Source organism: Manis javanica, chromosome 1, assembly GCF_040802235.1.
Source record: "Manis javanica isolate MJ-LG chromosome 1, MJ_LKY, whole genome shotgun sequence".
Taxonomy (NCBI): Eukaryota; Metazoa; Chordata; class Mammalia; order Pholidota; family Manidae; genus Manis; species Manis javanica.
Genome location: NC_133156.1, coordinates 226060805 through 226082520, shown reverse-complemented (window position 1 = coordinate 226082520; position 21716 = coordinate 226060805). Strand labels below are relative to the sequence as shown.

At 35.7% G+C, this 21716-nt stretch overlaps 1 pseudogene; it reads left to right on the top strand.

The window, feature by feature from the left end:
- LOC140845234 (E3 ubiquitin-protein ligase Mdm2-like) overlaps positions 1 to 21716 on the top strand; it is an 83780-nt pseudogene that overhangs the window by 37973 nt on the left and 24091 nt on the right.

The window sequence follows — 21716 nt, the reverse complement described above, 5'->3', positions numbered from 1 at the left end:
CACACATATATACATATAATATATAGGATACCACAGCCAAGATGGATTCATATCATGCATGCAAGGTTGGTATGACTTTCAAAAACTATGTACATAATCTAACAGAAACAAGAAAAGTCATATAATGATATTAATATATACAGAAAAAGCATTTGCTAGGTTCCAACACCAATTCAAATAAAAGCTTACAGTAACCAAGAATAAAAAGGAACTTCCTTCACCCAATCAAGGACCGTCTTGTGGAAAATTATGGATAAAAAGTTCAAATTTTCCTCTGATATTTGGAAATAAGGCAAAGATGTCTGCTTTCATCATCTTCTGCCCAGTATTGACTGCAAGTCCTAGACAGGGTAGCAAGGCAAGAAAAACAGTAACTGCCCTAATAGTTTATCTCCTCTGTTTTTCTGACTTTCATCTCCATGAAGGAAATGAGATTTTCAGAGAAAGAGAGAGAAAGATTTTATCTTTTTCTCTGAAGCTTCAGTGCCAGCTAACAATACCCAGGTCTACCTACATCACTTTTCAGGCTATTTTTTCAAAGACATTTCTTTCCCTCATTTGATTAATTAAAATAGCAGTCATAAAAATACTTTTACAGACAATGCAAATGTTTCTAGGAGTCTAAGTTAATCTCTCCTTTGCACAAGGCTGTGTAGATGCAAGGAGCAGCTGAGTTGGTCATTATAAAGTTTGGGTTAATTATCATTTAACAACATGGTGGTAAAAAATACAGCTCCAGGGGTGGAGCTAAGATGGTGGCATGAGTAGGACAGTGGTGGGAATCTCCTCCCAAAAACAAATATATTTTTGAAAATACAACAAATACAACTATCCCTAAAAGAGAGACCAGAAGACACAGGACAATAGCCAGACTACATCCACACCTGCGAGAACCCAGCGCCTCGAGAAGGGGGTAAGATACAAACCGCAGCCCGTCGAGACCCGAATGCCCCTCACCCCAGCTCCCGGCAGGAGTAGAGGAGTCAGAGCAGGGAGGGAGAGGGATCCCAGGACTGCTAAACACCCAGCCCTAGCCACCCACACCAGAGTGCACACACAGTGCATGCGTGGGGTGCTGGAAACTAGGGAAGCAGGACAGTAAGACCTGTGAGCGGATCCTGTAGCCGGTGCCCATGGGACAAAGAAAAGCAAGTGCTTTTTGAAAGTCTTAAAGGAACAGGGACCCCACAGCTGGACAGAAGCAACCCGAGCAGCTGGAAATTCCAGGTAACTCTGGGCACACTAACCCCCTGGGCAACATCTCTGAGACTCCTCACGGAGGTAAACAGCCAAACAGCCCCCCGTCCATTACCCCTTCGGGGCCCCACCATAGCAGAACAGCAGCCTGAGGCTGGCCACACCCAAAGCAAGGGAGCTTCCTCCATACTGGCTGGGCAAGATAGAGAGACCCAGTCTACATGCAATTGCCCAGCACAAGCCACTAGGGGTCGCAGTTGTCCCAGTAAAGAAAGGCCAGGAGCAAGTGGAAAGTCTTGGCTCTCCCAGCTGACAGACAAGTCAATAGCATACGGCTGCACCTATCAACATGAAAAGGCAAAAAAAAATTGATCCAGACAAGACTAACCCAGACAGCTTCGACATCTTCTACATCTTCCTCTGAGAAGGAACCTGGGGAGATAGATTTAACCAATCTTCCTGAAAAAGAATTCAAAACAAAAGTCATAACCATGCTGATGGACTTGCAGAGAAATATGCAAGAACTAAGGAGTTAGAATACAGAAATATAATAATCTCTGGAAGGACTTCAAAGCAGAATGGATGAGATGCAAGAGACGATTAATGGACTAGAAAACAGAGAACAGGAATGCAGAGAAGCTGATGCAGAGAGAGATAAAAGGATCTCCAGGAATGAAAGAATTTTAAGAGAACTGTGTGACCAATTGAAATGGAATAATACCTGCATTATAGGGGTACCAGAAGAAGAAGAGAGAGAAAAAGGGATGGAAAGTGTCTTTAAAGAAATAATTGCTGAAAACTTACCCAAACTAGGGGAGGAAATGGCCTCTCAGGCCACAGAGGTACACAGAACTCCCATGACAAGGGATCCAAGGAGGGCAACACCAAGACACATAATAATTAAAATGGCAAAGATCAAAGACAAGGACAGAGTATTAAAGTGGAAAGTGTCTTTAAATAAATAATTGCTGAAAACTTACCCAAACTAGGGGAGGAAATGGCCTCTCAGGCCACAGAGGTACACAGAACTCCCATGACAAGGGATCCAAGGAGGGCAACACCAAGACACATAATAATTAAAATGGCAAAGATCAAAGACAAGGACAGAGTATTAAAGGCAGCCAGAGAGAAAAAAAAGTCCCCTACAAAGGAAAACCCATCAGGCTATCATCAGACTTTTCAACAGAAACCTTACAGGCTAGAAGAGAATGTCATGATATACTTAATGCAATGAAACAGAAGGGCCTCGAACCAAGAATACTGTATCCAGCACGATTATCATTTAAATATGAAGGAGGGATTAAACAATTCCCAGACAAGCAAAAGTTGAGGGAATTTGCCTCCCACAAACCACCTCTACAGGGCATCTTACAGGGACTGCTCTAGATGGGAGAACTCCTAAAAAGAGCATAGAACAAAACACCCAATATATGAAGAAGGGAGGAGGAGGAATAAGAAGGGAGAGAAATAAAGAATGATCAGACCATGTTTATAATAGCTCAATAAGCGAGTTGAGTTAGACAATAAGATAGTAAAAAAACTAACCTTGAACCTTTGGTAACCACAAACTTAAAGCCTGCACTGGCAATAAGTACATATCTTTCAATAATCACCCTAAATGTAAATGGACTGAATGCACCAATCAAAAGACACAGAGTAATAGAATGGATAAAAAAGCGAGACCCATCCATATGCTGCTTATAAGAGACTCACCTCAAACCCAAAGACATGCACAGACTTAATGTCAAGGTATAGAAAAAGATATGTCCTGCAAACAATAGAGAGAAAAAAGCAGGTGTTGCAATACTAGTATCAGACAAAATAGACTTTAAAATAAAGAAAGTAACAAAAGATAAAGAAGGACATTACATAATGATAAAGGGCTCAGTCCAACAAGAGGATATAACCATCATAAATACATATGCACCCAACACAGGAGCACCAGCATATGTGAAACAAATACTTACAGAATAAAAGGAGGAAATAGAATGCAATACATTCATTTTGGAATACTTCAACACACCACTCATTCCAAAGGACAGATCCACCAGACAGAAAATAAGTAAGGACACAGAGGCACTGAACAACACACTAGAACAGATGGACATAATAGACATCTACAGAACTCTACATACAAAAGGAACAGGATACACATTCTTCTCAAGTGCACATGGAACATTCTCCAGAATAGACCACATACTAGGCCACAAAAAGAGCCTCAGTAAATTCCAAAAGATTGAAATCCTACCAACCAACTTTTCAGACCACAAAGGCATAAAACTAGAAATAAATTGTACAAAGAAAGCAAAAAGGCTCACAAACACATGGAGGCTTAACAATATGCTCCTAAACAATCAATGGATCAATGACCAAATTAAAATGGAGATCCAGCAATATATGGAAACAAATGACAACAACAACACAAAGCCCCAACTACTGTGGGATACAGCAAAAGCAGTCTTAAGAGGAAAGTATATAGCAATCCAGGCATATTTAAAGAAGGAAGAACAGTCCCAAATGAATGGTCAAATGTCACAATTATCTAAATTGGAAAAAGAAGAACAAATGAGGCATAAGGTCAGCAGAAGGAGGGACATAATAAAGATCAGAGAAGAAATAAATACAACTGAGAAGAATAAAACAATAGCAAAAATCAATGAAACCAAGAGCTGGCTCTTCGAGAAAATAAACAAAACAGATAAGCCTCTAGCCAGACCTATTAAGAGGAAAAGAGAGTCAACACACATAAACAAAATCAGAAACGAGAAAGGAAAAATTATGATGGACCCCACAGAAGTACAAAGAATTATTAGAGAATTCTATGAAAACCTATATGCTAACAAGCTGGGAAGCCTAGGAGAAATGGACAACTTCCTAGAAAAATACAACCTTCCAAGACTGATCCAGAAAGAAACAGAAAATCTAAACATACCAATTAGCAGCAACGAAACTGAAGCAGTAATCAAAAAACTACCAAAGAACAAACCCCCAGGCCAGATGGATTTACCTCAGAATTTTATCAGACATACCAAGAAGACATAATACCCATTCTCCTTAAAGTTTTCCAAAAAATATAAGAGGAGAGGATACTCCCAAACTCATTCTATGAAGCCAACATCACCCTAATACCAAAACCAGGCAAAGACCCCCCGCAAAAAAGAAAACTACAGACCGATATCCCTGATGAACGTAGATGCAAAAATACTCGACAAAATATTAGCAAACTGAATTCAAAAATACATCAAAAGGATCGTACACCATGAACAAGTGGGATTCATCTCAGGGATACAAGGATGGTACAACATTCGAAAATCCATCAACATCATCCACCACATCAACAAAAAGAAGGACAAAAACCACATGATCGTCTCCATAGATGCTGAAAAAGCATTTGACAAAATTCAATATCCATTCATGATAAAAACTCTCAACAAAATGGGTATAGAGGGCAAGTACCTCAACATAATAAAGGCCATATATGATAAACCCACAGCCAACATCATACTGAACAGCGAGAAGCTGAAAGCTCTTCCTCTGCGATGGGAAACAAGACAGGGATGCCCACTCTCCCCACTGTTATTCAACATAGTACTGGAGGTCCTAGCCCATGCAATTAGACAAAACAAAGAAATACAAGGAATCCAGATTGGTAAAGAAGAAGTTAAACTGTCACTATTTGCAGATGACATGATATTGTACATAAAAAACCCTAAAGACTCCACTCCGAAACTACTAGAGCTAATATCAGAATTCAGCAAAGTTGCAGGATACAAAATTAACACACAGTAATCTGTGGCTTTCCTATACACTAAGAATAAACTAATACAAAGAGAAATCAGGAAGACAATTCCATTCACAATAGCATCAAAAAGAATAAAATACCTAGGAATAAACCTAACCAAGTAAGTGAAAGACCTATACCCTGAAAAGTATAATACACTTTTCAGAGAAATTAAAGAGGTCACTAACACATGGAAACTCATCCCATGCTCCTGGCTAGGAAGAATTAATATCGTCAAAACATCCATCCTGCCCAAAGCAATATACAGATTCAATGCAATCCATAACAAATTACCAACAGCATTCTTCAATGAACTGGAACAAATAGTTCAAAAATTCATATGGAAACACCAAAGACCCTGAATAGCTAAAGCAATCCTGAGAAGGAAGAATAAAGTGGGGGGATCTCACTCCCCAACTTCAAGTTCTACTACGAAGCCACAGTAATCAAGACAATCTGGTACTGGCACAAGAACAGAGCCACAGACCAATGGAACAGAATAGAGACTCCAAACATTAACCCAAACATATATGGTCAACTTATATTCAACAAAGGGGCCATGGACATACAATGGGGAAATGACAGTCTCTTCAACAGATATTGCTGGCAAAACTGGACAGCTACATATAAGAGAATGAAACTGGATCACCGTCTAACCCCATACACAAAAGTAAATTTGAATGGATCAAAGACTTGAATGTAAGTCATGAAACCATAAAACTCTTAGAAAAAAACATAGGCAAAAATCTCTCAGACATAAACATGAGTGACCTCTTCTTGAACATATCTCCCCGGGCAAGGGAAACAAAAGCAAAAATGAACAAATGGGACTGTATCAAGCTGAAAAGCTTCTGTACAGCAAAGGACACTATCAATAGAACAAAAAGGTATCCTACAGTATGGGAAAATATATTCATAAATGACAGATCCGATAAAGGGTTGACATCCAAAATATATAAAGAGCTCACACACCTCAACAAACAAAAAGCTAATAATCCAATTTGAAAATGGGCAGAGGAGCTAAATAGACAGTTCTCTAAAGAAGAGATTCAGATGGCCAACAGACACATGAAAAGATGCTCCACATCTCTTGTCATCAGAAAAATGCAAATTAAAACCACAATGAGATATCATCTCATGCCAGTAAGGAAGGCTACCATCCAAAAGACAAACAACAGCAAATGTTGGTGAGGTTGCGGAGAAAGGAGAACCCTCCTACACTGCTGGTGGGAATGTAAATTGGTTCAACCATTGTGGAAAGCAGTATGGAAGTTCCTCAAAATGCTCAAAATAGAAATACCATTTGACCCAGGAATTCCACTCCTAGGAATTTATCCTAAGAATGCAGCAGTCCAGTTTGAAGAAGACAGATGCACCCCTATGTTTATCGCTGCACTATTTACAATAGCCAAGATATGGAAGCAACCTAAATGTCCATCAGTAGATGAATGGATAAAGAAGATGTGGTACATATACACAATGGAATCTTATTCAGCCATAAGAAAAAAACAGATCCTACCATTTGCAACAACATGGATGGAGCTAGAGGGTATTATGCTCAGTGAAATAAGCCAGGCGGAGAAAGACAAGTACCAAATGATTTCACTCATATGTGGAGTATAAGAGCAAAATAAAACTGAAGGAACAAACAGCAGCAGAAGCACAGAACCCAAGAATGGACTACCAGTTTCCCAAAGGGAAAGGGACTGGGGAGGACGGGTAAGAAGGGAGGGATAAGGGCAGGAAAAAAGAAAGGGGCATTACGATTAACATGTATAGTGTGGGGGGGGGGGGGCGCACAGGGAGGGCTGTGCAACACAGAGAAGACAAGTAGTGATTTTACAGCATCTTACTATGTTGAAGGACAGTGACTGTGAATGGGTATGTGGGGGGCACTTGGTGAAGGGGGGAGCCTAGTAAACATAATGTTCTTCATGTAATTGTAGACTAATGATACCAAAAAATATATACAGCTCCATTAAAGACACACCCTATTGAGTCTGATGCCATGAATCCTGTATCAGTAATTCATTTTTTCAGTTTTTTTGAACTGCTAGTCATGACCTATTAACGGCTCAAAGCTGTGACACCAATTTTAAAAAAATGAGGCAGAAAGAAATGTGTAAGAAAAGATAATTTCAATGTGAGTACCTTACATAAAGAAACATTCATAACTGTTTGCTGAACCCTTTGGCTTGGTCATATGTGTGTGTGTGTGTGTGTGTGTGTGTGTGTGTATTTACATATAGGAGCTTTAAATTATGATATTCAGTTTATTTTATTCCAATTAGCAATACAAATGTTCCAAGTAATCTATGCTAGGTGTTTGCTAATTATTTAGTTGAAAAGAATGTAGAGTTTTCCACAATTGATAGCAAATGCTTGTTTTTTAATCAAATTGAGGACTTATAAAGTATAATTATTTTGATTTCCATTGTGAAGATGTTTTACTATGGACCTAATCTTAATAGTAGAAGGTTTTCTTCAATTTATATTTGCATAGCTGTTTTTGTCTCCTGAATTGCATGCCTTTTATGGATGCATGTCATATAATAAAAAAACTGTAACAGAGTCATAATGCAACTTGACCTATAGACTAGACTAAATAGACTACACTATCATAAACTACATGCATGTATTTGTGACAACTGTTTTGGCTGCTCACAGAATCTAGTAAATTCTTTTCAACACATGCCGCATTAACTACAAAATAAGCCAATAAAAAGCTGCCCATTTTGGAAAACAGACAACTAAATATTTGTGTTTCATTTGGCCCTCGTGTAGTTTAGATTGAAATGCAAAGGGTAAGAGGTGTGTGTGTCTGGCAAAATACATATGTAACATAAAATTTCCCATTTTAACCATTTTTAAGTACAATTCAGTGGCATTATATTCACAGTGTTGTGCAACCATCATATCACTATTCCAAACCTACTCCAGACACTATTTTTGTTAATCAGTATATCCCCATTCTTCCCTCCCTTTGCTCCTTGTTAACCTGTATTCTGATTTCTGTCTATAAATCCTCTTATTTTAGATATTTTATGTGAGTGGAATCATAAAATATTTGTTCTTTATGCCTGGCTTATTTCACTTAGCATAATGTTTTCAAAGTTGATCCATGTTGTAGCATATATCAGAACGTCATTTTTATGATTGACTAATATTCCATTATATACCACATTTGTTAATCTATTTATCTGTTACTATACATCTGGATTATTTCTACCCTTTGGCTACTGTGAATAATGTTTCTATGAACATTGGCACAAAATTTTTTTGCATTCTTGTTTTCAATTATTTGGGTAATATATCTAGAATTGGAATTACTGGGTCATATAGTAACTCTATTTTGAGCTGTTTGAGGAACTGACATTTTCCCACAGCAATGGTACCAGTTCACTTTTAGTCAAATAAATGTACAAGAATTCCAATTTCTCCACATCCTCTTCAACACTTGTCATTATCATTACTATTATTCTCACCCTAGTTAGTGTGAAGTAGAACCTCAACATGGTTTTGGTTTGCATTTTAATAATTACTAATAATGCTAAGCATTCTTTTTATGTGCTGTTGGCCGTCTGTATACCTTCTTTGGAGAAATATCTATTCAAGTCCTTGGCCCATTTTTTTAATTGGCTTGTTTGCTTTTTTGTTTTTGAGTTGTAGAAGTTCTTTCCATAATCTGGATATTAAGCTCCCATCAAATACATTATTTATTTTCTCCAGTCTTTCCACATTGGTGATAATGCTCTTTGATGCACGAGCCTTTCTAATTTTGATGAAATCCAAGTTATCTTTTTTGTTCTTGCTGCCTATGGTTTTGGCATCTTATTTAAGAAACCATTGCCGAATGTAAGGTCATGAGGTCCTCCTCTGTAAGTTTTCTAATAAAACTCTTAAAATTAGGTCTGCAGTCCATTTTTAGTAACTTTTTCTGTGTGGTGAAAGGTAAAGATCCAGCTTCATTATTTTGTATGTGACTATCCTGTTTCTTAGCATTATTTGTTAAAGAGACTATTCTTGCCCACTGAATGGTCTCTATACCCTTTTTGAAATCAATTGATCATATATGTGAGGGTTAATGCTGATAATAAAAAAGAATAACACAACAGTTATAATATCTGTTATATTATCTCTGAAAATCTGAAGCAAAGCTGGAGGGAGAAATGTTGATCTAAGTATTTAGCATGCATAAAATCTAGGAGTAGGGAGCATTTAGAGTAAGGCCAATCAATTCCATAATAATTCAGTAAACCCACAAGATGAACAGAAGCAAGCTCTTTGCCCTTTCTCTAAAATGTAAAGAGGAATGCATCTTAAACAACCATGTGAAAACCACGTCTAGATTATAAATAGGCTGTGCATGGTAGAGACTGAAGAAAGTAGAAACAATTAGAGAGGAAATAAGTTCTTTATAAATAAAACCAACATTCACAGAGAGTAAGATTTATTTCCACCTCTTTTAAAACTTTCTTCCAGAAAACTTAGGGATATGTCATTGAATAAAATATTAGTTTGTCAAATACATTAAAATATGGGTCAGGCCAATAAATTATACTGGAAATGGCATAACTACACAATGTTACGTTTCTTATAGCTACATCAAATAACTACTTGTAGAAAATTAAGCCTTAAAACTGGATTCATTTCTTTCCGATTTTATTGAACAGGATTTACCATTAGAGTGGACACTGAAAGACCTTGAATTTTTTTTCCATATCCTGCCACAATTTTCTTTGACACCTTGAAAAGTAATTTAAACTCAATAAAATGAAGATAATTGCACTTACCTCACAGAGATGTAGAGAGCATTAATGAGATCATGTCTACAAAGTGATTCAAAGTCTTTAGTTGGTAATATAAATAGCAAGCATAACTATATTTTTCCAGATGTCTAATAATGATAACTATAAATATGATGAACTGAAAAGTTAAAAGGCTGCCAGTAAAAGTAAAATGTTTTCATTTTAATTGCTAGGCATTTAAATGTTCCCTCTTGCATGTTTGGATTATAGAAAATACACAGAAATGTTAATTATGAGTTCCATTTTAATAAAGACATGTACCCCAAGTTTAGACTCAAGAGTACTTAGCTTCTAGCCAAACAGGGCAAAACTGAACTACGTCTTCTTCACAATTATGTCTAATAAATCACTGTAAAAGTTTAATAAAATAAATCATAGCATAAATTTTAATGAAACCTATACATTACTTCTTCAAAATGTTTCTTAATCTGAAATAGAAGATCATGACTTCAGTTCCAAATCCCATTACTCAATTGTCAAACCTTCAGTGTGTCTTTATTCCTGAGCTAATAAAGCCAAATGCTAATATCCTCTCTTCAGTTTCTATCCTGTTAAATATTTCTTAGGACAGAAATACTTGTAATCAGACCCAAACTATTTTTAAGTTCAGAGCCTATACTCTAAAACTACGGCTGTCAACCATTTGTGAATTCAAGTATTCATCTTTGGAACTGAATTGCATTTTACATTAAATGCACCAGAAAAAGCAATGTTGATTCTAACAAGAACAGGCATGATAATCTCTTGGCAAAGACACTTTTCAAAGTACTGACTCTGGCAGCTATGGTGGCTCACTGTCTACTGTACTTGGCCTTGGGATAGGCACTGCCGACAGGGACTTTGAAATGAGACCAGACATTAGATCTGGATTCAATAAATACCACAGTAAAGGAGGTCATTCTCTACAGCAACCAGCAGAGTAATTGAATCCTAAAGAACAGCAGAATTTCTTGTCATGTCCCATGAGGGCAGTCTGGGTTTCATTGATCGGACCGGTTAATGCTGGATCTCATCCAACAGGCTGTCAGGATTCAGTAGTCCATCACACTCCACATGCACAAATAAGGACAGCAGTCTGAGGGAAAAAAATCTGGTAGTTCTCAGAATAGAAAAAACAGTCCTATTTTGTTTTTAACTTCTTTCTGTGATCCATAAAAATTAATGAGTTCATTGCTCTATACTGGAGTTAAAATAAATGCATTCTACGTTTATCCGTCTTGCTATTGCTTAAATAAATGTTCTTTCTCTATAAAATTGATATAGAAAATGTTGCTTTTCTCAAAGTCAGCCATATTCCTAGTAGTTACTGGGAAAAATTCTGTTAGTATTTCAGTTTGGCAGTGTTAATATTCAAATAGAAGATTATTAAAGGTTCATCTACCCCCCCACACACATATCACTCAACTTATCACCATCACCCATCTCCATCTCTATCAGTGTTACCCTCAGCAGCTGAAATTAGGATTTGAATATGACTTAGATGAGAGACAAGAGGCCAGATAGGAAATCCTTAGTTGAAAAGGAAGATTTCTTCCATAACACAGAATTGATCTTTTTTGCCAAAATTCACAAAACAGTGATTTAAAAAACATCCTTCTAGTAAGGAGTTGAGCCAGATATTCTATAATATTAGGTGGGAATGTCTCTTTCATAGTAGTAGAATATTAAAAAAGGAAATATATATTCTTAATTAAATGCAACTATTGATATAAAAGCCACTCAAGTAAAAGCCAATTACATTTCTATATAGGAGCAAAAACAATTCAACATGAAATTAAGAAAAAAAGTCTATTTATAATAGCACCAAAAACAGCATACCTCAGAAATAATGTAACAAAGAAGTGTAAGACTCATAGACACTGAAAACTATAAGACATGTTGAAAGAAAAAGACCTAAACAAATAGAAAGACATCTTCTACTTGTTCGTTATGCTTTAGAAGATTGGAGACTGATGAAAATTAGGCTTGGGGTGGATTAATGATTGTGCATTAAGCATTGACTCCCCTGTACAGAATTTTATTGTTGTTAACAACCATTTGATCAATAAATATGAGAGATGCCCTCTCAAAAAAAAAAAAAAAGTACAGACTTCCAATTGTAAAATAAATAAGTAACCGGGACGTAATGTATAGCATAAGGAATATAGTCAAAATATTGTAACAACTTTGTATGGTGATAGCTGGTAGCTAGAATGATCATGTATATAAATGTTGAATCACTGTGTTGTACACCTGAAACTAATGTAATACTGTGTGTCAACTACCCTTCAATAAAAAATAATTTAAAAAAATAAAAAAGAAAGACATCTTATGAATTAGAAGACAAGAGTGTTAGGATGGCAATATTCCCCATATTGATCTATAGATTCAATGCAATTCTTATTAAAATCACAGCTAGATTTTTTTCAGAAATTGAAAGGCTAATCCTAAAATTCTTATGGAAATTCAAGGGGCCCAGAAGAGTTAGAACAATCTTGAAAAAGAAAAAAGTTGGAAGACTCATACTTTCTGACTTCAAAATTTGTTACAAGGTAAATTTGTGGACAATTAATATTTTCAAAAATTCCAAGACAATTCAATGGGAAACATAGCCTTTTTAACAACTGATGCTGGGATAACGAAATAGTCACATGCAAAAGGATGAAGTTTGAATCGTACTTTCACACAATATATGAAACTTGACTCAAAACGGCTTGAAAAAAATTATAAGAGCAAAACTATAAAATTATTAGAAGGAAACAAGTGAAAATATTTGACCTTAGATTTGGCAATGGCTTTTTATTTATGACATCTAAAGTCAAAGCAATCGAAGAAAAAAAAGCAATACATTAGAATTTCAAAATTAAAATTCTTTGCATTTAAAAGAACCCTATCAAGAAAACAAAGGGTCAGTCCACAGAATGGGAAAAAGTATTTGTAAATCACATATCTGATGAAGTCTAATATATAGAGGACTAAATGATGCAAACACTTATAGAACCAGTTTGGCACTTCTCTAGGAGTTTAACATAGAGCGGCCATTGATTGAGCATTTCCAAATCTAATTACACACCGAGGATAAAGAAAAGCATTCATTTACACAAAAAATTAACACATATACTTATTATGACAATATTCAAGATAGAATTAAAAGTGGAAACAACTCAAAAATCCTTCAAACTGATGAATTGATAAATGAAATGGAATATCATTCAGCCATTAAAAAGGAATGAAGTATTAATACATGCTGTAACATAGACAAATTTTGAATACTTAATGCTGTCAACAAATTCAGATGGAAAGATCACATATTGTATGATTCCATTACATGCAATGTTTAGAATAGGCAGGTCCATAGAGATAGAAGAGGAATTAGTGGTTTTGCCAGGGGCTTGTGGGATTGGGGGTAAGAACAGGGAAATAAGGGTAGAGAGTGACTGCTCATAGTTAGAGCCTTTCTTTGGGGGATGATGGAAATGTTCTGTATTAGTTGTGATTGCACAACCTTATGAATACACTAAAAATCCCTACAGTGCTCTTTTGAAATGGTGAATTTTATGGCAGGTGAATTCTGTTTTAGTTAAAAAAAAAAATCACTGGAGAATTATATCAAATTACATGTCAATGGAGGAATGTTGTACAAGTGTACATGTAAATCTTGCTGTTTAAACAGATGTGCAAATGATTTCCAATTCTGTCCTTTTTTTCTCTCTTTATCCCTGTCAAAAATTCTGTGAAACAAATGCTCTGGGAATTATGAACTTTTGATATGAAAAACAGATGCTATCCATATTTTTTAAATCAAAGGTAGGAAAAATAATTATGTTAGAAATTGTATAAATACATTTTCCTGAATTTTATCATGATTATGTTATTTGACACTTCTTTTCTCATTATGAATAAATGTTTGCTAGTTTTACATTCTTTTCATCGAATAAATATTTGTCAAAAAGTTTATATGCTTCAGGCCACAGCAGAACTGAATGAGAATGCATAAAATTAAGCATACTTTTAATACAGAAATGAAAATAAAAGTATAATTCATAGTCCAAAAAACTAAGAATATTTAGTAAACAAATGTCAAAATACTTTATCTCAATAGCAATGTAAGTACAAATGGAAAAATAGTCACTATATTTATCCAATTATCCAAAATTAAAAATATGTGCTGCTATTTCTCATGCATTTCTGGAATAAGTGTTAATTGGTATTAAATGTCTGGAGAGAAATATAACCATAATATCAAAATTCTTACACTATTTCTACTCTTTGATCCAGTAACTCCACTGTGTGAATGTCTCCTTTTTTACAGAAAATACCAAGAATTGCTTAATCACTGTATGATTATAATAGCAAAGAGAAGGCTAATCGTGAACTGCCAGCACAGGGACATTGGGAGGTCTATTTAAAAGAACATTAGGTGGAAACTGAAAATTTTTGAGAGTGTCCATCAACTTGTAAAACATCTAATTTTATCAAGTTGTGATAATATCAAGAGGTAAATCACATGATCATAATGATTTGCAAGATAAAATAGAATACATAACCTAAAAGAGGCTTGTCTTTGGTTGATTATGTTCTTGCTGAATTTCCCTGCTCGCCCTGCCCTTCCTGGTCCTCTTCCCCCCATTCTCCTTCTCTTTCGGCCTCTTCTTCCCTCCTCTTCCTCCTTCCTTCCCATTGCCCTTGTGTTGTCCACAGTTCTCCAAATTTTCTGCAGTAAGACACCACTACAACAATACCTTTAGTTTTTGGCATCTTTAAACCTAAGTTGCCCTTTCTGATGAAGATGACAACACCAACCAGAGAGAACCTAGCAATGCTTTCAGCATATGGCAAAACATGCCACCTAGAACTTTAACCCACGTCAACTTCCAAACGGCTGTGCCATGTTGGACTAGCTGATCGAATTCATGGATTCCACCTTCTTCCTCTATAAAACAGAGCTGGAAAGCTTGGTGTTTTGCTTTTTCTTTTTAAAATCTAAGTAATACATGAGAAAGCGCAGGGTAAAAATTTAAATTTCCGTATTTTTTATTGCTTACTTTGGGCTTTGATAAAAATTTTCTATGAGAAAAACACAGAAATATTAGAAAATGCTGAAAAAAAAAGGACACCACATACAAAGACAGAAAGTTTTTAAGGTATATGTTGAAATAAAAAAGATCCCTCCCAAATAAAAGCTGTCTGATAGATACGAAAGAAAACTTCCAAAAAGTTAACCAAATTACATAAACACATTTTTCTTCCTGATTCCAGAGACCATCTTGTGAAAGAGGCAGAGAGAAAGCTCTGTGCTCTGGAGTGGTCACACGGTTTAGTCTTCCCAGCTGGGGCTGCAGCTAACACTTGGCCAGGGGTAGATAGCCAAACACTAGGTCATGGGGCATAGGAGATTTAGTGGTAAGGGTAAGAGTTTTATTTCATCGTTGGCATCCATTTTCCAGTCACTTGACACTGTTCCCAACAGACGTCAACAAAGCATCTGCTCTGTTGACAGCATGAGCAGCTTGACATTTCTTCTGAGGAATGAACTATTACAGTTCTTGGAAGGCATCATAGAGCCCGGCAGGAAGCCCCACAGCTTTGGGCCACCTCCGCAATGCCTCCCATACGTCATGGATACAACTACATTTATATTTTTCTCTTAATAAATAACTGAAGGGCTAAGCTACAGCCAGTTTCTAATACCAAATGTGCTCTAGTCATAGTTTCCAGGATTCCACATTGGTAGCAGAAGATGAGGGAAGAGCTTTCTTCAAAAGCATGCATGTGTAGTGTAGGCCTGCAGTGGACATGATCCAGCACAGTTGATCACGTTTTTAATCACATTTTCTCACTACTAAGACAGGTTTTGGATTACTATATTGCTATTTCTTGAAAAAAAATTTGCATCAGATATTTATGGGAAAAAACTACATAACCATGGAAGTATAATGAAAAATAAACCTGCCTTGCACTCCCGGATTCTAGGATATACTACAAAGTTAACCAGTGTGATCAAGGTCTTATGGATCTTTTAATCAACACTTACAGACCTACAGCACTTTTTTTCTTAATGACTGCTCTCCATTCCATCACCTATTTTCTATACTGGGTAGTATTTATTTTATGCCTAATACTATACTGATAAGGCTACTGCAATAAACATCCTCACACATTCATGAAAATACGACAGAATTTAGCTAACAGCCTGGAGTCTGGAATCAAACTATCTAAGATCAAATTTGAGCTCTTTTTTTTTTTTTTTTTTAACTAGCTTCGATGCTGGACAAGTCACTTCATCTTAATTTGTTTTAGTTTCCTCCTAAGTAAAATGGGATAATAACAGTACTGGTTTCATATAGCTTGTGAGGGTAAAATGAGTTGATGAGTACATACATAAATGGAATATCTAGATCAGTATAGATATCCATTTTAAAAGTTATCACCTATTCCTATTCTCACGAACAGAATATGAAGGAGCCAGTTTTCAATCATCCTAACAGAATATTCTAACATATACATAACTTTTGCCATTCTAACAGGAAGAAAATTGCATTTCATTGTTTAAAATTTCATTTTAAATTACGGGAGAAATAAAAATATTTATATGTTTATGCACCATTTTCTTTGATTTCCTGGCCAGCTCTACTCCTATTTTCCTCTCTATATTTACCATTTTGTTGGTCATCATTTTCATACTGATTTACAGAAGTGTTTTATATCTTAATGAACTTAACCTACGGTTAATAATATATATGGCAAACATATTCCCCTCAGTTTGTTGTTTATCTGTTGACTTTGATTTTGACATTCACATTGGGTAAAGACTTAAAAAATACCTACTTTATGAAAATCAAGTCAAATTTATCAGTATTTTTATTTATGACTTCTGGGTTTTTCATCTGCTTTTCATCCTCTTTCAGCTGAATGGAACAGAGAACCCCAGGGAAAATCATCCTATTTGGACATTCAAGTTGTTTTAGAGGTGGTTCTGTAGATCAGTGGAGAAGAGCTATTTTGCCAAAGGGAAATGGGATATCCATTAAAAAAAAAAAAAAAGACAAGTTTGGCCCTTTGTCACAATACACACAAAGTCAAATTCTGGGAGACTGTATATCTATATGTGAAAGCCACAACTTTCATATCATCTGTGAGCATTTCTTCATGCATGACCTTGTGATGAGAAAATGAAATGAAAGAAATTGAAAATCACTAACCATAAAGGAAAAATTGATAAATTCGCCTGCCAAAAGTAAAAGCTTACCTTCATCAAAAGCTATATGTAAGAGAACAAAAAATTAAGCTCCTGCACAGGAGATATTTTTGACATATAATCAACAAAGGTTTTATGTCTAGAATATTTTTAAATGTGTTCAAATTAATAAGGAAAGATGACTTAGAATCAATAATAGCAAGAGGTTTTAATAGGAAATCCTCAAAAGGAGATATCTGAATGGCTAATATGAAAATGTATGAAGACTCATTAGTAATCAGGAAAATTCAAATTAAATCACAATAAAATGTCACTGCATATCTACTACAAAAGACTGACAATACCAAGCATGGTGAGAATGTAGAACAACATATTACCAGAGGAAATGTACTACACTGGCAAACCGTTTGGCATTACTGAGTGAAAGATGATGGTAGGTTGTCAATGTAGACATCTGGGGTGGTTAAAGGTAGTCAAATTCTGGATATATTTTGAGAGGAGAGATAAAAGATTCGCTGTTGGAGTGTGAGCAGTGAGGAAGAGCAGGGCAGAATGAAGAATAATTCCAAGGTTTGTTTTGAAAAAGTGGATAGATGAGGTTGTCACCATTTAAGTGTGGGAGAGGCTTCACATGAGCCTTTATTTTTCAGAGGAGGAGATGGTTCAGTAATTCAGATTGTGGCCATGTTAATTTAAATGCCAATTATAGATCCAAGTGGCAATGCCAAACAGCCAGTTGCGTACAGAAGTCTGGCATTCAGGGATGAGGTCCACCCTGGGGAAATATACTTGGCAGTCATCAGTAAAGAAAAGGTATTCAAAACTACATAATTGGAGGTGATTATCAAGGCAATGCACATAGAGAATGGTATGAGTCAATAAGACTGACCACGGAAGTTTAAATGTTTGTGGAGATGAGGAAGAATCTGCTAAGGAGATAGAGGAGATAGAGATTCATGGGAATGAGGTAGGAGGGGGAGCAGATCATGGTAACCCGGAAATCAATCAGAGAGAAAAAAATGTTTCTAGGAGTTGACAGTATTCAACTGTTGAATGCCATTGAAAGGCCAGATAAGATAAAGTCTGAGAAGTGATTATTGGTTTAGAAATGTGGGAGGCTACCGGTGACAATGAAAAGAAAGTATTCAGAAGCCCTGTAGAGGTGAAATCCTGAAAGAAGTAGGTTCAATACTGAGAGGGGAGAAACCAGTGTAGACCACACTGTTGATGAATTTTGCTCTAAAGGAAAGGAAAGAAAAGGTCAATAGCAAGAGAGGTAAGTAGGGTAGAAAGAACAAATAGGTGGAAAGAATACAGTAGATTGATAAACTTTAATGGCACAAACCAAACAAGCATTGAAACAATATCCTAGAATGGGCAAAAGTCATGGAATCTCATGTGGAAGTTGATGAATTTCTATTAGGAGAAGAAGTAATTCATTTATGAAAACACCAGAAAAGAAAGATTTTTGGAGCAAGGCTGTAGATAGGTGGACAGATGAAATAACAGAAGCTCATTTAATGTCTTTTCTAATCACTTTTATTTTCTCCATAAAATAGGAAAGAAAGATGTCAGCTATCCATGGAGAAAGGAGAAAAAGTTTATGGGGTTTTAGGAGAGAGAAAATGATATGCTATCATCTTCCAGAAGATCTGGGGAGTAAAAGGGCAAGGGAATTGTAATAAGAATGCCAGTAAGCATTAAAATACTAATTTAAACAGATTTTTATGTAAGTATGCAACAATGTCACTTTTTAAATAACAGTATTTATTTTATATACTAAAATCATTTATTGTGTTCTGAGAATACTTGATGAATCAGATAAATGTGGTCATTTTCTTCAGGGAGCTTATAAAACTCTTCCTTCTCTGAGGTAGTTCCCTTGGGATGAGAAGTAATTATTTCCATTACTTTACTATTGAGAAAAACAGGTTTGGATTCATCCTTCATGCATTCAGAACATACAAACACAAAACTATACAAAAAATTTTAATTTCAGGTACATTTTCACTTAAAGAGCATTATTCCCTTCTTATTTCAAACTAAATTATCTATTGCTTATTTACTTATCTGTCTTCTGGATTTTAAGGGTAAAAAGGGAAAAAACAATGTTTTTAACACCACTCTCTTCAGTTCCTAGATGGGTGCTGGCACATGGTATGAATTCCAGGTCTAGTTGTTGAATATATAATACTTGAAGAAATACCTGAGGAGAAGAGAGAATTCCCCATTTTTTCCATGTCTATATCCTACACAGTTTTGTCAAAGTGGAGACTTAATAAAAGTTGGATACATTTGATTAGCCTATTCAAAATATTTTGACTATTAAGACACATGTAGCCCTAAAATATCATAGGAGTACAACATAATAGAACTCAGAGAGATTTTGCTAGATATTGTTAAAAAGATTAAGAGAAGTTCTCAGATCACTGAATTTGACTTCAGCAAATAAAGAAAACTGTCACTAATTATTAATGAAAAAGCCTTTTCATTTATTAGTCTTTGAAGTATATGTGTAGAGATGAATTGGTTGTTAATAACTAAATGGGAATATGAAAGGTAATATATCCAACAATCAAGTTTGCTGAAAAAAGTAAAATTATTTCCTTTTCTGGGAATGACTTTCTTTAGGAAAAATAAATTGAACATTGGTAAGGACAGAGAACAATCAGACATGGATGAGGAAGTTATGACGTTGACATATATTCTTCTATAAATACCGAGATTTATTCTGTGCATCACTCAATACATATTTGTTGAAAATTGAGTTAAAGGATATATATCAGTTATCTACACAACATAATGTGAGAAACACAGTAAATTAAATGATTGATTCATGTGTTAATGCCTCACACATCTTCTGATACAGAAAACAAAACAAGGGTTTATTTTATTATAAACTTAGAAATCATTTAGGGATAAAAAAGGAAAATAACAACTTGCAAATTAATCTTTTTTTGTCAGTTTTTAAGTAAGTTACTAGAGAAAATTGGTGAACTGGTTAGCTATGGAATCAAATATTTTAAGTTTCTCATGTTAATTTCAATGTGAAAGTTTACTTATTTATTTATTAAATATAAGCTGTTATGGTAATTTCTTTATGAAATACAAGCTGATATACTACTTTACATTATGAAAACATCTGTAAAATATGTATGGCCTTTACAGAATTAACTAATTAAAGTAGATATTTTTTTGTTCTATGAACTTCTATGTAACTACATTGGGCTGTTGAATTTTGTTTTTTTTTTTTTTTTAGTTTGTAAACATGCCTAATTCTCTTGATTGATGACTTAGTAACTAAAATCATGAAAATATAATTGACTTTATCTTGGCTCTAATCCAGACAGTACTTATAATACTCATACAATTCTCTGTAGATGGTAACTCTATATGTGAAAAGACAACTGGTAAATATATTAAATTCATTTTCCTCTGAAACAGTGTTGGTTTCAATAAGTTATTGCTACTCATTGACTATATCTAGAGTCTCCTAAGTTTCAAGGGTGAGTTCCAGTGGCATCTCACATGGTCCAACTCCCACAGAATGTGCATGTGAGGGGACCCTGATCTTTTCTCTTAGTCTATTTTGTGTAAGTGACACTCCTCAAGGAGGGACTATGCTTCCAGACAGAATGCTTGAAATCACTCAGCTATATATTTAACATGCCCACCATTACACTCAGCACGTCGAAATGGATATTGCCTCAGTCATCAGTTAGGGGATCATTTTAAAGATTTCCGAATGCCTGCTCAATCTGTATTCTGTATTCGCCCCTGGGATGTCATCTGTATTCGCCCCTGACATGAGGCTTGCCTTTCCGGCTATGGAGCTCACAGCACAGTTTTGCACCTACACGGGGGAGACCCCACTGCTTTCCCCTCCATCATCCTCTGTTGATTAGGCAGAGTTCATCAGTCTACTCTGAGATGAGCAGAAATGCTCTTCAAGGAGAATCGGACCTTTCCATAACTTTTTGCTATTGACCATTTCCTAAACTGAACTGAGTCCCAAGAATTGCATCACCCACTTTCTTTAAAATGAGCCAGCTTTATTTGTGCTCTCTGCACAGCCAAAAGCAATGAAATGCATGTATCTTCCCTGACCAGCGTGTCCCTCAGTAAGAGAATAGAGGTGGTTGGCTCTCTGAATTGAGTTCCTCTATCAAACTCATCAATACGATGGCTTACTGCACCTGTGTAAGGGGATGGGCAAGAAGTGCTGCAGTGAGGCTTGGTAACCCCGTGTAAGAAAACATCAGCTTGGAAGGAGACATCTTCCTCTAAATATTCCCATCTGTCTCTTAACTCACTGGCCTTAGCACAAAGCTTATAGTCAGACAAGAGTGTGGTTGCTCATTTCTCTACCATGAAGGACATCAACATAACTGCTCTACTTTCACAAGGCCATTTCTCAGTAATAACCATTAGTTCCCTTGATTATCTTCCCGGGCATACCACTAGATAATATAGAACTTGCCATCCAAAAGTCTACAGCAGATTACAAGGGTACATGTAATAAATCTATTCTACATCCACACAATACCTAAGGCCAGAATTTTCCCTTTTTTCATCTCTAATTATTTCAAGCCACTCACTCTACCAGAGATCCTGTCATGGTATCAAGTAACAGCATCAAGATTAAACACCAATAAAGGTATGGCCGAATTTGAAATCAAATTGTTTGCCATTACTAGATTTTTCAGAATAATATGCTCAATGCTAAAGAAAGTAAAATATGCACTTTTCCAGT